At 44.1% G+C, this 13,128-nt stretch overlaps 1 protein-coding gene across 3 annotated transcripts in view; it reads left to right on the top strand.

The window, feature by feature from the left end:
* The window catches only part of Fhl2 (four and a half LIM domains 2), a 72,130-nt gene that overhangs the window by 24,736 nt on the left and 34,266 nt on the right, over positions 1 to 13,128 (top strand). The window contains exon 1 of one of the 3 annotated variants that reach the window (XM_060369975.1): positions 4,463 to 4,609. The exons of 1 other annotated variant lie outside the window; for it this stretch is intronic. The gene's annotated coding sequence lies outside the window, so the exon portion shown is untranslated. Of the gene's footprint in view, positions 1 to 4,462; positions 4,610 to 5,054; positions 5,262 to 13,128 lie in introns of those variants that run through there. One more of the 3 variants, XM_021652930.2, reaches the window with a different exon arrangement.

Genomic DNA, 13,128 nt, shown 5'->3' with positions numbered 1-13,128 from the left:
ATCCCAGAGAGCCAACCATCTTTCTCCTAAGCAGAGCCTGAGAGGGGACAAAGGAGAAGTGTTGGCTTCTGGTGGGTGCTGAGCTTCTCTTGGGAGTTGCAGACAAATAAAGGAGGTATGGGTTCTAGGTGTAGGAGATGGGAGTACTAACAAGATCAAGCTCCTCCCTTTTGTGGGAAGAAACCTTGGGAGTTCTTGTTTGCCTAAGTTCTGAGGAGATGGGTGTTCTGTCAACTGTTTCGATTTCCTGCTGAGCAAGGCCATAGCTCTTTTTAGAAAAGCAAGTAGAACCTGCTCAGCCACCACACCAGGGTCTGGTTCTGTGTCATCTGGATGCATGCAGACACCTGCCTCCCATCCTCAGGTGGAGAGGGCATAGTTTTTTATTACTCCTGGTGCTTTTCCTGCCTTTCTGATCCTAACTAGACACTTACTCACCTTTCAACCATATGAGGCAATTGGAAGATGAGCTCTGAATCAAGGCTGAGTCATTCAGGCAGCTTCCGGCCGTGGTGGATTTGGAATTTGGGATGTCAACGTGGGAGAAACCTCTCTTCAGTGGGGCAAACGTGCTCTCAGAGTTTTCCAGTGCTGGTGGCCAGTCAGTGAAACCCAGAGTGAGGTCTGTCTTCCCAGTGTTGACACCTGGTCCCTATGGAGTGACTACCACCAAAGAAAGGTGACCCAAGTCCACTCCTCACAAATGGGCCTGTGCCAGCCTCTCTCGCTAGCTGGCTTGCCACCAAGTGGTAGTACTCACCTGCCTTAGACGCTCTATCTTCATGCTGGTTCAGGCTGATCCAAAGTCAACATTTGGATGACGCTGGTCCACAGACCGAACCTTTTGATTTTGTGAACTTTCAGTCTGTGTTTCCTCCCATGATGGGATGTGATACTTGGAGTTGGATTTTAGAGTTCCAAGCAGTGCTCTGTTTAGTCTGCCTCTGCTCTCCCTCTCCTCTTCCAGAAATTGAGAGGGGGCAAAAATATCCTACTCCAGGCAGTTGGAATTCTAAGGAGTTGTTTCCCTCAGAGCCCTTCAGGATCACCTGGAGAGTTGCTTCTCTAAGGACTCGCACTCTCACATGGTTCTAGTGCATCCTGGGACATGCAACTAGGAGCTCATTCCCTCCAGCCACACCAGCTGCGTGGCCCCAGGGCCTGAGAGTGTTGAGTGGTGACAGAATTACAGATCCCACTGTAATAGACAAAAGGATTCAATGCCCTGTCATTTGCAGTGTTGTGGCTTAGTTCTGCGTAGGGAATTAGACTATCTCCCAATTTCTTTTTCTTTGATGAACTAGGCTGTTATCTAGAGCAGAGTTATCCGGAAGAGAATCTTCTGTTTTTAAAACATGAACTTAATCTCCTCCATGGTGAGAATAAAGCATATTTCCTTCTTATTCATGGATCCACCACCCCTTTACTCTTAAATAAGAGCTAATGTTTACTGGAGACCTACTGTGTGCTAAACACCATACTGTTTGGTTTTGAGTGGTTTGCATGCAAGACTGCTAAAGAATAAAGACCTCCACAATAATTCTTTAAAATAGATATTGCTTAGGTCATGTTATAAACAAGTTGAGAGCTAGGAAGTCTCAAGGCTGACCTGAGGTCACAACTCTCATCATAGGTTGGGCACCCGGTACAGTGCCCTGAATTCAGGGCTCTAGACTTCCATAGCAGAATTTTTACTTTCCAGAACATTTCCTCCAATGTGATATAAAACCATCAATTCAAAAATGGTTTAAAATTAATTTTAAGAAGAGGTTGTTACAAGCTATCTTTCGGGCTGGAGAGATGGCTCAGAGGTCAAGAGCACTGCCTGTTCTTTCAGAGGTCCTGAGTTCAATTCCCAGCAACCACATGGTGCCTGACAACCATCTAGACCCGGTGCCCTCTTCTGGCACACAGGTGTACATGCAGACAGAACATTGTATGCATAATAAATAAATAAATATGTAAAAAACAAAGCTATCTTTCAGCGATTGTCTTGTAAATTTTATTTTTAAATATTTTTTGAGTTGTTAATACAAGCAGATGATATTATACCTAGAAATTGTTTAACTTTCTGTTTCTGGAAAACCTCCCTGACTGTGTAATTTTATCTCAGTGATTAATTTCTTATTCTTCTTAAATGAACACATGCTACTTTCAGTTTTAAAACATTTAAACTTTTTAATGAATAACAAATTTGAGTTTCTTGAATGTCACAGGAAACAAATAAAAATATATGCAATCAAAAATAGTCTCCCTTCCCTCTTGCTTCCAACCCCCAGCCTTCCAGGCCCAGTCGCATACAAGAATGTAGTGTTTTTCCTCTTTGTTCACAAAGGCAAATTGGTTACAACTCACGACATGTTCTCTATTTATATATTTTTTGGTTGTTTTATCTTGGAGACTATGCCAAATCAGTAAATAGACTTACCACATTTTTAACAGCTACACTCATAAATAATTTGAAAATGTACCATGTTTTGTTTAACAAGTCCCCTGTTCACCAACAGGGGACTTGATCGAGTTCAGTATTTTGCTGTTACAAACAATTCTGCAGTGACTGCTCCTGTGTGCATATCATTTTGTACAAGTACATACAAGATAGGTTCCTGTAAGGGGAAAACCTATAAATTGCCAACAGTATGTGCATTTTTAATTTAAGGACATTTTTCATTTTGAGTTTTTTTTTTTCAAACATTGCAAAGGGAGAAGAGAGGTGTGATGAATTTTCACTATTGAGCTTCAATTACTATCAAATTCATGGATGAGCCTGTTTTACATATACATTTTGGCTACATCTACTTCCTCTGCCTCAAGTTATCTCACATCAACTCTGACATGTTACTTCATTGGTAAATACTCTGGGAAAGGGTCTTTAAAATAAGAACATTTTAAAAAGGAAAAATGTGTATGTAATCTCATACAAAATAAACTAACATATTAATATCATCAAATATCCTGTCAATGCCAAAATTTCCCAGATTGGTTCATAAAATTTTCTTCTTTTAATAGTTTGTTTTGTGATCAAAATCCAAACATAAATTGTGGTTAGTTTTTGTTTTTTGTTTGTTTTTGGTCTACTGACTTCCTTCTCAATCTCTCTTTTCTTGGCATTCTTGTAGAAATGATTAAGTCTGTTTTGACAGACTGAATTTTCCTGACCACATGACCATTGTGGTATTTAATAGCTCTCTAATGTCAGAAGAAGAACACAAAATTAAATCAGAGAACTTTTAATTAAGAAAGCAACATGACAGAATAGCTGTAGTAGTTAGAAGACAATTTACATAACTAATAATATCAATCAGAATAAAGCCAAATGCAAAACTCACAGAATTTAAACAAATGAAACAAAAGAAAACGGGAAAAGGTTACATGCAGTATTCGTGTTTCATTATTCTTTAAACCTGTGTTTTAAAACTGAGGCGTAAGACCCACTATATGTGTCCTAGACCATTTTGCAATTTGTGGCTTTTACATAAAGAAAATAAATTTTAGTAGCCTCAGAGTGATCAATGTGTCTGTGTACACTTTGAATCTAAGTCACAGCATATCTCGACCATCAAGGGGAATCCTAACTGAATTGGAACTAACTCACTTCGAAGACAGGGACAGGAGTGGGATGGATTTCCTGTGTCCAATCCCAGCTTGCCCATTCTCCTCTGAGGAAAGTGTTAGCTCCAGGGAGTCTCCTGAGTGAGTGACAGGAGTTGAGGATTTCTGAACTTGGAAGATACTTGCATTGCCTTGATGGCTCATAGACACCAGTGCAAATCTCAGCTGGTGTAAAAACCATTTCCCTCATTTAGAGCAAATGTCCTTATCACTTGTTTGAGATAACTAACTTTACCAAAAGGATCCTTGGAGAGGCCAGTTACAGCTAATGCTGAGTTAGCGACAGTTAACCGAATGCTTTTGCCTCTCAATTTCTGAGCTTCCACCATGGAGATCCTTGGTGGCTTCAGTCAGGAAGTATCAATCAGAAGAAAGCCATCACACTGCTCTTCCTGCCTTCTCTGGAAAATGTGCTGCCTTGAGCTCCCCTTGAACGATAAAAATAACATGCCTATCCACACAACTTCCCTGTCGATCTGACTGGATGTAGAATCGCCTAGGAGCAATGAGTCTTTGAGAGGCTTAACTGAGGAGCAAAGACTGTCCGCGCAGGTGAACAGCACTCTCAAGAGCTGGGGTCTCTGGCTGGATGGAGTGTCATCTCTCCCTGCTTCCTGGCTGAGAAGTCATGTGACCAGCCACTTCACATCCTTTGCCCCTCCAGCCCGTCTTCCACCATACACCCACAGCCTCTTCAAAAGCAGGTGCTGCCTGTCCTAGGCAGCCTGTGCCTCCCAACTCCACGCTGAAGAGTGAGTGTCCCCTGCGCTCACTAAGGGCCAGCTCTGTGCAGAGGACCTTGGCTTTGAAAGTGAAGGACATATGAAGACATGCACTTTCTTTCCACCAGGAGGGAGCCACTGACTGTCCAAAGGCTCTCTGGCCCCGAGTGTTGGATATAGGACCTTCTCTCAGTGAGCTCCCTGTGGAACACACTCATCAACCACTCTTTCGGTCATTGGTTCTTTTCATTCCACGATGGAGAGGTGTCTGCAAGGTAAGGCCCAAAACACTTTCCCTGAGCTCATATCCTTCCTCCCCCAAATCTGCAAATGACCCATCGGTGCTTGCATCAAACTGAGACGAGGCGCGGACCCCACAACGCAGAGGAGGGTCCTGGTGAGAGTACTAGACCCATGTCATTCTTCCCTCTTCGCTGCACAGCAACCAGCCCCTGGAGCCGGGGCCAGGGCGCAGCGAGGCTTGAACGTGCGCGGAACACCAGGAAGCAAGAAAGAAGGTCAAGTCAAACAAAGGGTCTGTGGCAGCTGCAGCGGAGAAACAGGCGACTGGTGGCGACCAAGGGGCGCTCGCCACCGCGCCCTGCTCCCCTGGCCTGCGCGCCCGCCCGCCGCCCGGCGCGCGTGTCCTTATATGGTCAAATGACTCGGCGGGGGTTCTCGGGGGCGGGAGCTCGGGGCTGCACTCCGCCGGCGGATCTGCCGCCACTATCGCTCCACAGTCCACCGGGTCCCCTAGACCCCGACCCCACCGTGCGTGAGCACTCCTGCCGGCGCCCAGGCCACGGCCGGGCCGGGCACACGGGGATCGCCACCTAGGACGCGTGGAGAGACACCAGGGGCCAGCGCAAGCGACTGCGGGGCGGAGAGACTCGGAGCCCGGAGCGCAGCTGTGCAGACCGCATCACGGTAGGGACCCGAAACGGAAAGGACGGATCTGGGAGAGAAGAGAGCCCTGTTTTTCGGAGGACACCCGGGATGGGCACCCAAAACAGAAAGGACAGATCCGGGAGAGAGGAGAGCGTAGCTGGGCAGGGGACGGCCAGGGTAGGGACTGGAAATGAAGGGAAAGGGGGCGAGTGGTGGAGATGATGGACCGGAAATGTGGGGGAAAGAGGCAGCCTTGAAGGGAGACCCCAGGACCTGCGAGTTGATCTACAGGGAGACACGCCCAGGAAGAGCGGATGCGGGGCAGAGAGGATCAGAATCATGAGTGCTGGAGGACCTGAGCATAGGAGAGCCGAATTTGGAAATGGTGGGGAAGGGACCATCCAGAAGGAGGGCTGCAGCCCTACAGGGGTGGGTCATCCCCAGGAGCTCCCCTCCTACAGGCGAGCTCCCGGGAATGAAGCGAACTGGTCCCTGAACTCTGTGGAAGGGAGGTAGCACGCGCGGATGGCCAGGCATTTCCCTTGAGGAAGAAGTGGGAGTTTGCCTTTGACCACACATCTTGTCCCATCCACAGACTAAAACCTGAGCCTTGGAGGTAAACAAACTTGTAAATGAAAAGAATTCTAACGGATAGAATTCCGACTTGTGATGTCTTGTAACTCACAGAAACTCTTCAATGCTGTTTCTGGTTTAAAATGAAGAATGAGCCATATTTGTTCGATAGTCTTTAGCGGTATCTCTGGAACTCCACGAAACAGGCATTTTATGAAATACGTAGCTATCTTCGGTAAAGCCAACTTGTGGCATGCACTTTCTTACACGTTTTGGGACATAATGACCGACAATTTAAGCTTATAGTCACGGGATTGTCTTCAAAGTACTACTAAATGTGTCCGGTGTTGTGGTGCTAATTTGCTTATGTGTATATTTTGTTGCAATGTATTCGAGAAAGGATGCTTGTGGGTGTCGGGTGCGTGTGGGTTGTTTGTTGCTGCTGTTGTTGTTTGAGACTAAGCTTCATTCTGTAGCCAGGAAAGATTGGAATTCACTGTGGCGTCTCAGGTGGCCTCAGACTGGTTCCTATCTTCCTGCCTCAGCCACCAAAGCCTTGCAGCCTCAGGAATGACCTACACACCCTGCAGTGATGGTGATCTAGAACCTGTACCTCAACAGCCTCCCCCCCAAAAAAAACAAGAACAACAATTCACACTAAGATTTAGAATCTATGAATTTCCAACCCAGTAGCTAAAGGTCAATGAAACTAAGTTTCAAAATGCTTTATTTTTTTCTAACTCTTTTTCAGATTCACCTCTGACCTAGTTTTTCACAGAACAGTGTGTGTAGCGTTGGAGGCCTCTGTTCTGTCTTCTTGCAGCCCAGCCTCACAGACACAGCTTGGATGGGTGTAGAAGGCATAGCTGGCAGATGGGCTTGGACCAAAACCAACCTGCCATTTGCATTTCTCAGCCCATATGACCTTACCTAAATAACAAAATATTTTGGTACCTCAGTTTCCTCCCAGAGAATCATCGAAATAAATTTGTTGCCGAAGTTTCCCAGCCCATAGATGGTGGCCCCAAGAGCTAACACCAGAGAGCTTGACATCTGAGTTCTGACCTCCATATTGGGATCCATTGAATGAACATTTTGCTGAGGCCCTATTTTGTTGTGACCTAAGATTGTTAAACCTCTTCAATACTGAGTGATAGCTCAGCTGCATACAGAAATACCCAGCAGTATATAGAAAAACAAAACAAACAAACAAACAAACAAAAACAAGCCAGAATGCCAACATTCTACCTGTAGAATGCCTGGATTCTACCCCTGTTCTGCACCTAGCATCTGACACACCATGTCTAAGTCAATGTTCTATTGCTGTGAAGAGGCACCACTGACCAAAGCAACTTTTAATTGATGGCTTGCTTACAGGTTCTGGGACTTAGCCCATTATCATCATGGCATGGAACATGGTAACAACACAGGCAGACAGGGATCTTGAGAAGTAGCTGAAAGTTCTATATCCTGATCCACAGCAGGGAGAGAGACAGACAGAGAGAGAGCGCGCGCGTGCGTGTGCATCTAGCCAGACTTGGGCTTTAGAAGCCTCAAAGCCCACTCCTAGAGACACACTCCCTCCAACAAGAGCACACCTCCTAATCCTTCTAATCCTTTCAACGAGTTCACTCCCTGGTGACTAAGCATCAGACATATGAGCCTGTGGGCATCCTTCTGATCCAAACCACCATACCAGCTGCCCCATCTGTAAGCAGCTGTGATTTGGATATGATTTTTTTTTTTCCCCAAGACTTGTATGTTGGAAGTTTGGTTATCCTTGTGTAAATGTTGGGAAGTAGGGCCTTTAAAAAGTGGAGTCTAGGGGCTAGATAGAGGGTTATGATTTGTGCATGTTTTCTCTCCAAGACTTGTTTGTTGGAAGCTTGGTTATCCTAGGGTAAATGTTGGGAAGTATGAGCTTTAAAAAGTGGAGTCTAGGGAATAGAGAGATGCTGTGATTTGTATATGTTTTTTCTCCAAGACTCATGTGTTGGAAGTTTGGTTATCCTTGTGTAAATGTTGGGAGGTAGGGCCTTTAAAAAGTGGAGTGTAGGGGCTAGAGAGATGGTTCAGCAGTTAAGGTTGCTTTCAGAGGGTCTGAGTTTGGTTCACAAGTTATAATTCCCTGCAACTTCTGCTTCAAGGGATCCTACATCTTCTGGATTCTATGAGCCCCTGCACACATACATACACACATATAAGAGATAAAAATGAAAAATCTTAAGAAAGGAGCCCTAGTCAACAGAAGGCCCATCCTTGGAAGGGACTGTGGTAGCCGTCTCTCTCAGTCTCTGCTTCCTTTGGTGATGTGATCTCTCTCTCTCTCCCTCCTCTTCTGTGAGGTCCTCACCAGAGCAGAGATGATGTCCTTAAACAACCAAGACTATGAGTTGAATAAACTCAGCTGAACACAAAGCTGCAGAGTTTAGGGTGTTGGAAAGTGTTCTTGGCTCCTGCAAATACAACTTGTACAACCAGACTGTCAGTCAAGGAGGATATAGATTTGTTTTTGATGCAACCTTTGGAGCCAGTTAGTTGAGTGAGTAAGTGGAAGGAAGTATGCTAGCCTCTATTTATGGAGTCCTGATGTGGAGCACTGAGGCAGAACCACAAATGAGAAGGGCTACCATGAAAAGGAGAGCAGTTTTTCCCGGAGTGGGAGAGACTAAAGGAAAAGGCCAGTGGATGTCTGTGTAAGGAGGCTGGGCTAGGATATGGAGGCCGGGCAGATGCCAGTGATTCGTACCTTGGAGAAAGAAGGACTCTGCTGAGAGAGAACAATTGGCTTTCTTCTGTAGGTGTGGAAGCTGACAGCATCAGTCAGTTGTTCACACCCTAGAAAGAAGGGTAGAGCCGGCTGGTGTAATCTGCCTCCATCTGTAAGACTCATGAACCTGAAGCAGCCTGTCCTTCTTGGCTTCACTAGTTTGTCTTGTGAAGACTGAACTGCCGTGTTTTGAGAGTAACAGCTGTGATAGGCTCTTAAAGATGGCTTGGAGATAGAATCAGACTGGGCTCCTTTAGAGAGTGCCTTTAATCTAACATGGTGCGAGGACTTCTTGGTTACTCAGTATATTCTTGTGATTGTAGTAAAAACTGAAGCACACAAGAAAAAAAGATGTGTGGCCATCCTTGTATTCGTGGGCTCTAGATGAGAAGCTTGACATTTATTGGCCTTCGTTACTGAATAATCCAGGGATCATTCAGAAAAGCACTTTACCTTTTTTTATTTTTTGAACACAAAAATGTATCTTAAAATATTCAAAGACAAGGCCGGTTTTGTTTTCATTTTCAGTTTTTAGAAGTTACTAGCATATATAGCACACGATACCTCACCTTGGCCTTTGCCTTTTGATGCACTATCCAATGAGGGCTTGTTAAGTGAGTCATTAAGCATATACCTTATAATCTAAAATATTTGCAGTTCAAACCTACAGAGTTGATCTCAAGTGGGTTCTAGGTAGGTTTTTCTAATTTTAGACACAGCACCATCATTTGAACTGGTACCCATCCCTCTCACCAGTCTTAAACTAAGTCAGCTTGCTTAGACTCCTGTTGCCATCCAGGGGAAAACAAATGAAACCGTACAGATGTTCTTTGACCTCTGGGCTTGGGTGGAGTATCATTGATTACAAACACAACACCCACCAGGGAATTTTGCTGATCTCTGCAGTCCATGTCTGGATCTGTACATTTTTCTCATGGCCTGGGAGTGTCTCTTCGCTGGCTTTTTGCTTCTTGACCTAGTCAAGCTGTATCCAGAGCTGAATTCAGAATCCAAACACAATAAGAAAGCTCTCCCTTCTGCGGAAGCACCAAATTATCTGGAAGGAGGGATGAAAACAGTGTTAAAGAGAAAAAAGTAAAGATCTGGGTCTATTATTTTAGAGATTTAAATGGCATCAGATGCCAAATCACAATTACTTTTGGGGAGATTGTACATACAAAACACCCCACCTTTTCACTCTTGACCGTTGCCCACATTTCTACAAGATTTTTTTAGCTTGTTTATTCTATTTTTTTATATTCAGGAGCATTTTACCCACACGTGTGTCTGTGCACGAATGTATGCCTGGTGTCCAAGAAGGTCAGAAGACGGCATCAAATCTCCTGGGTCTGGATTTACAGAGGGTTGTGAGATTCTGTATGGGTGCTGGGAGTCAAGCCTGAATCCTTTGCAAGAGCAGTAAGTGCTCTTAACAACTGAACTAACTCACCAGCACTCTAAGATTTTTTAAAAATTCATTTGCCCATGTATTTATTTCTTCTACATTTATTTACAAAGGCTGTGTATATTTCCTGCTAGAGAGGTCTCCATGACATACTATTCTTTCTGCCCAGTACTATGGTCGATGGATACAGGCTGTCATAGCTCATGAATGCACTGTTTTCACACTGTATTTCTACAAAGAGCCCACAGCCAACTGACCAATTTCTTATTTTTTTTATTAGTCAATTGTGCTCAGTTGCTTCTTAACATTATTTTTTTCTCTCTAAATCTGTGTTAACTTTTACAGGTCAGCATAATAAGAGCCAGGTCTGGTGGTACAAGCCTGAAATCCTAGCTCTTTAGAGTTACAGGCATGAGGAATGTATGTTTAAGGCTGCACAGCAAGACCCTGTTATTTATTCATTCATTCAATGAATGAAGGAATATCAGCTGTGTCCCAAACTGGCTAATTGTGGGTGCTTCTACTTGTGCTGTGAGAAGGTCTTGGGAAGGGTCATGGGTTTCTCTTTAGATATGGCTACATGGGAGGAGTCACAAGCAGTAAGGTTTATAACCATGAAACATGGATAACATCCATTAGGATCTGAATGGGCCCTTAGAGGTTTGGTTAAAATAAACAGGTTAAAGAAGCCTTGAGACCGGTACTCACTGTGGACACTTTCCCAACACTATCTGTGTGTGGTGCTCCACCTTATTTCACAAGGTTGGACCAAAAACTCAAAGGCTTTGGCGAGTGGCCAAAAAATGTTTTCTATCCTGCTAGCCCCTGCCCTGGGTTCTTGAGAAACCCTTCTCATTTAAGAAGAAAAGCAAGAGAAGAGCTCCCTGTCGCTCCTGTCTCTCACCCTTCCTTTTTTCCATCACACCTCTCTCTACTTTTCTTTCTCCCTGTTTTTCATGTTTCTCTTCTTCCTTTGCAGCCCTAACACTTTCCTGTCTGAAAATTCATAAGCAGAACTCTATTTGTAAGCCTGTTGACTTGTGCAGGCTTCTGTCATTTTTAAAAGTATTTGAGCCCTAGATGTCCCCAGTGCCGACCCCTGAGCTTCTCCCACGAAGGTAACTGAGTCTGACCTCCAGTCTGAGCCCTAAAATCCAGCTTCTTCAAATACCCTGATTGCTCACAGCAGGAGGGGAATGACATCAGAGGATGATTTAATCCTAGGAAGGTTGAGAACTCTGGTACCCTATAATTTAAATTTGATTCAGTGAAATAATAAGTCAGCAGTCACACCTCACATTCAGGTATCTCCCTGCATGCCCTTACTTAATCCTTTCAGCATTCCTATGAAACAGGTAATAGGCAGGAACCTGTTGAGAGAGAGTTCAAAAATTGCTAGTGGATTGTACACAGTGGAGTGAGAAACTCCCTGTCTTAATCACTGTTCTATTGCTGTGAAGAAATATGGCTACCAAAGCAACTCTTTAAAAAAAAGAAGAAGAAGAAGAAGAAGAAGAAGAAGAAGAAGAAGAAGAAGAAGAAGAAGAAGAAGAAGCATTTAATTGAGGGCTTTCTTACAGTTTCAGAGACTTGGTCAATTATCACCACGGCAGTAAGCATGATGGCATGCATGCAGATATGATCCTGGAGACTTAGCTGAGAGTTCTATATCCTGATCCACAGGCAGACAGAGAGAAAGAGGCTGAGCCTGGCATGGACTTTTGAAAACTCCCCCCAAGTGACACACTTCCTCCAACAAGGCCACACTTCCTAATCCTTTCAAAGAATTCTACCTCCCTAGTGACTAAGCATTCAAATATATGAATGTATGGGGTCTATTCTTATTCCAATCACCACACTCACCTACTTATATTTCTGGAGAGACATTCAGAACTGAAATGTAAAGAGCAGGGATGTGGCTCTGAAGTAGAGCCTTTACCCATTATGTGCAAGTCCCTGGATTTTTGAATCTTACCACTGGGTTGGAGTAGAGGGGGCAAAGACGAAACAACCAAAACTAGACTCTGACAGCATGATATTATTCTTAGGAGGTATTGAACTTGTTTTGTCCTCCCCATTTTACCTGATAAAGTCGCTTCCAGGCAGTAAACATTCTCTACTCAGTGATGTGCAGATTTGGGAAAATGCCCGGTAAGCCCACTGCCTACAGGGAATACCCAAGTCAGTGAACTAGGAACACAACTCTTCCTCAACTTGACCCTTGCTCATGTTTTTGACTGAACTTCCCTCTCACCACCCTGTCTGCTTATCTTCCATTTTTCTGATGTGCCTTTGTCGAGACTTCTTTTTTATTCTGTGCTGTGGCCTTCTGTGCCCTTGCCTGCAGCATGACTGACCACAGAGGGCAAGCCCCTCTGTGCTCCTGGAGGTTGCTCTTGGTAAAGTCTGTGGCGGAGCTTTGGAAGTTGACACAAGCGCTTTCCTCTACCGCACCAGTTCCTCTCTCATCTTCGTTTATCCAATCCTTTGTCTGACATCCAATACATATTCCAGCTTATTCAACCATTTTTTAGTGAATGAAGGAGCAACTAGGTAGGTGTTTTGTAGGATTTAAAATGGCAAATTTGTAGGGAAGTTCTAATATAACACTATGAATGTATTTCCTCATTAAGCATGGCATAGGTACCTCATTAGCAGGTGGCTTAAGATAAGTGTGTAATTTTTAAACATGAAGCTTTTCAAAAAGATGTATCTCAGGGTAAGCAAGTGCATCTATGTCAAGCCCTAGTTTAATGCTTGGCCTTCAACAGAAGAATGAAAAGGATGAATGGTTTTAAAAGCCTCTTGTGACAGTGAGGCAAGCTCCTCTAAGCTATTACATTACCTTGGAAACTGTTGATTCTGACTCTAGGAGACCTAACAAGGCACTGCGTGTTTTCTTTCAGAGATGGGGCCTAAATTTAAATATATACATACACACACAGACACACACAGACACACACACACACACACAAAAGAACATAAGGAGACTATTTGAGGGGAGTAAAGGGACTAGTGAAAAAAGGTCAAGGAAAAACAATGAAAGCCAAATATGAGCAAAGTATAATGATATACATATATGGAAATGCCATAAATAAGCCCATTATTAGACCAAAGACCTTAATGTAAGACCAGAAACTGTGGAAGAAAATACCTTA

This window comes from Meriones unguiculatus, chromosome 16 (genome assembly GCF_030254825.1).
Source record: "Meriones unguiculatus strain TT.TT164.6M chromosome 16, Bangor_MerUng_6.1, whole genome shotgun sequence".
NCBI classification, from domain to species: domain Eukaryota; kingdom Metazoa; phylum Chordata; class Mammalia; order Rodentia; family Muridae; genus Meriones; species Meriones unguiculatus.
Note: the sequence above shows the minus strand (reverse complement) of the source record. Positions and strands in the feature narration are given on the sequence as shown.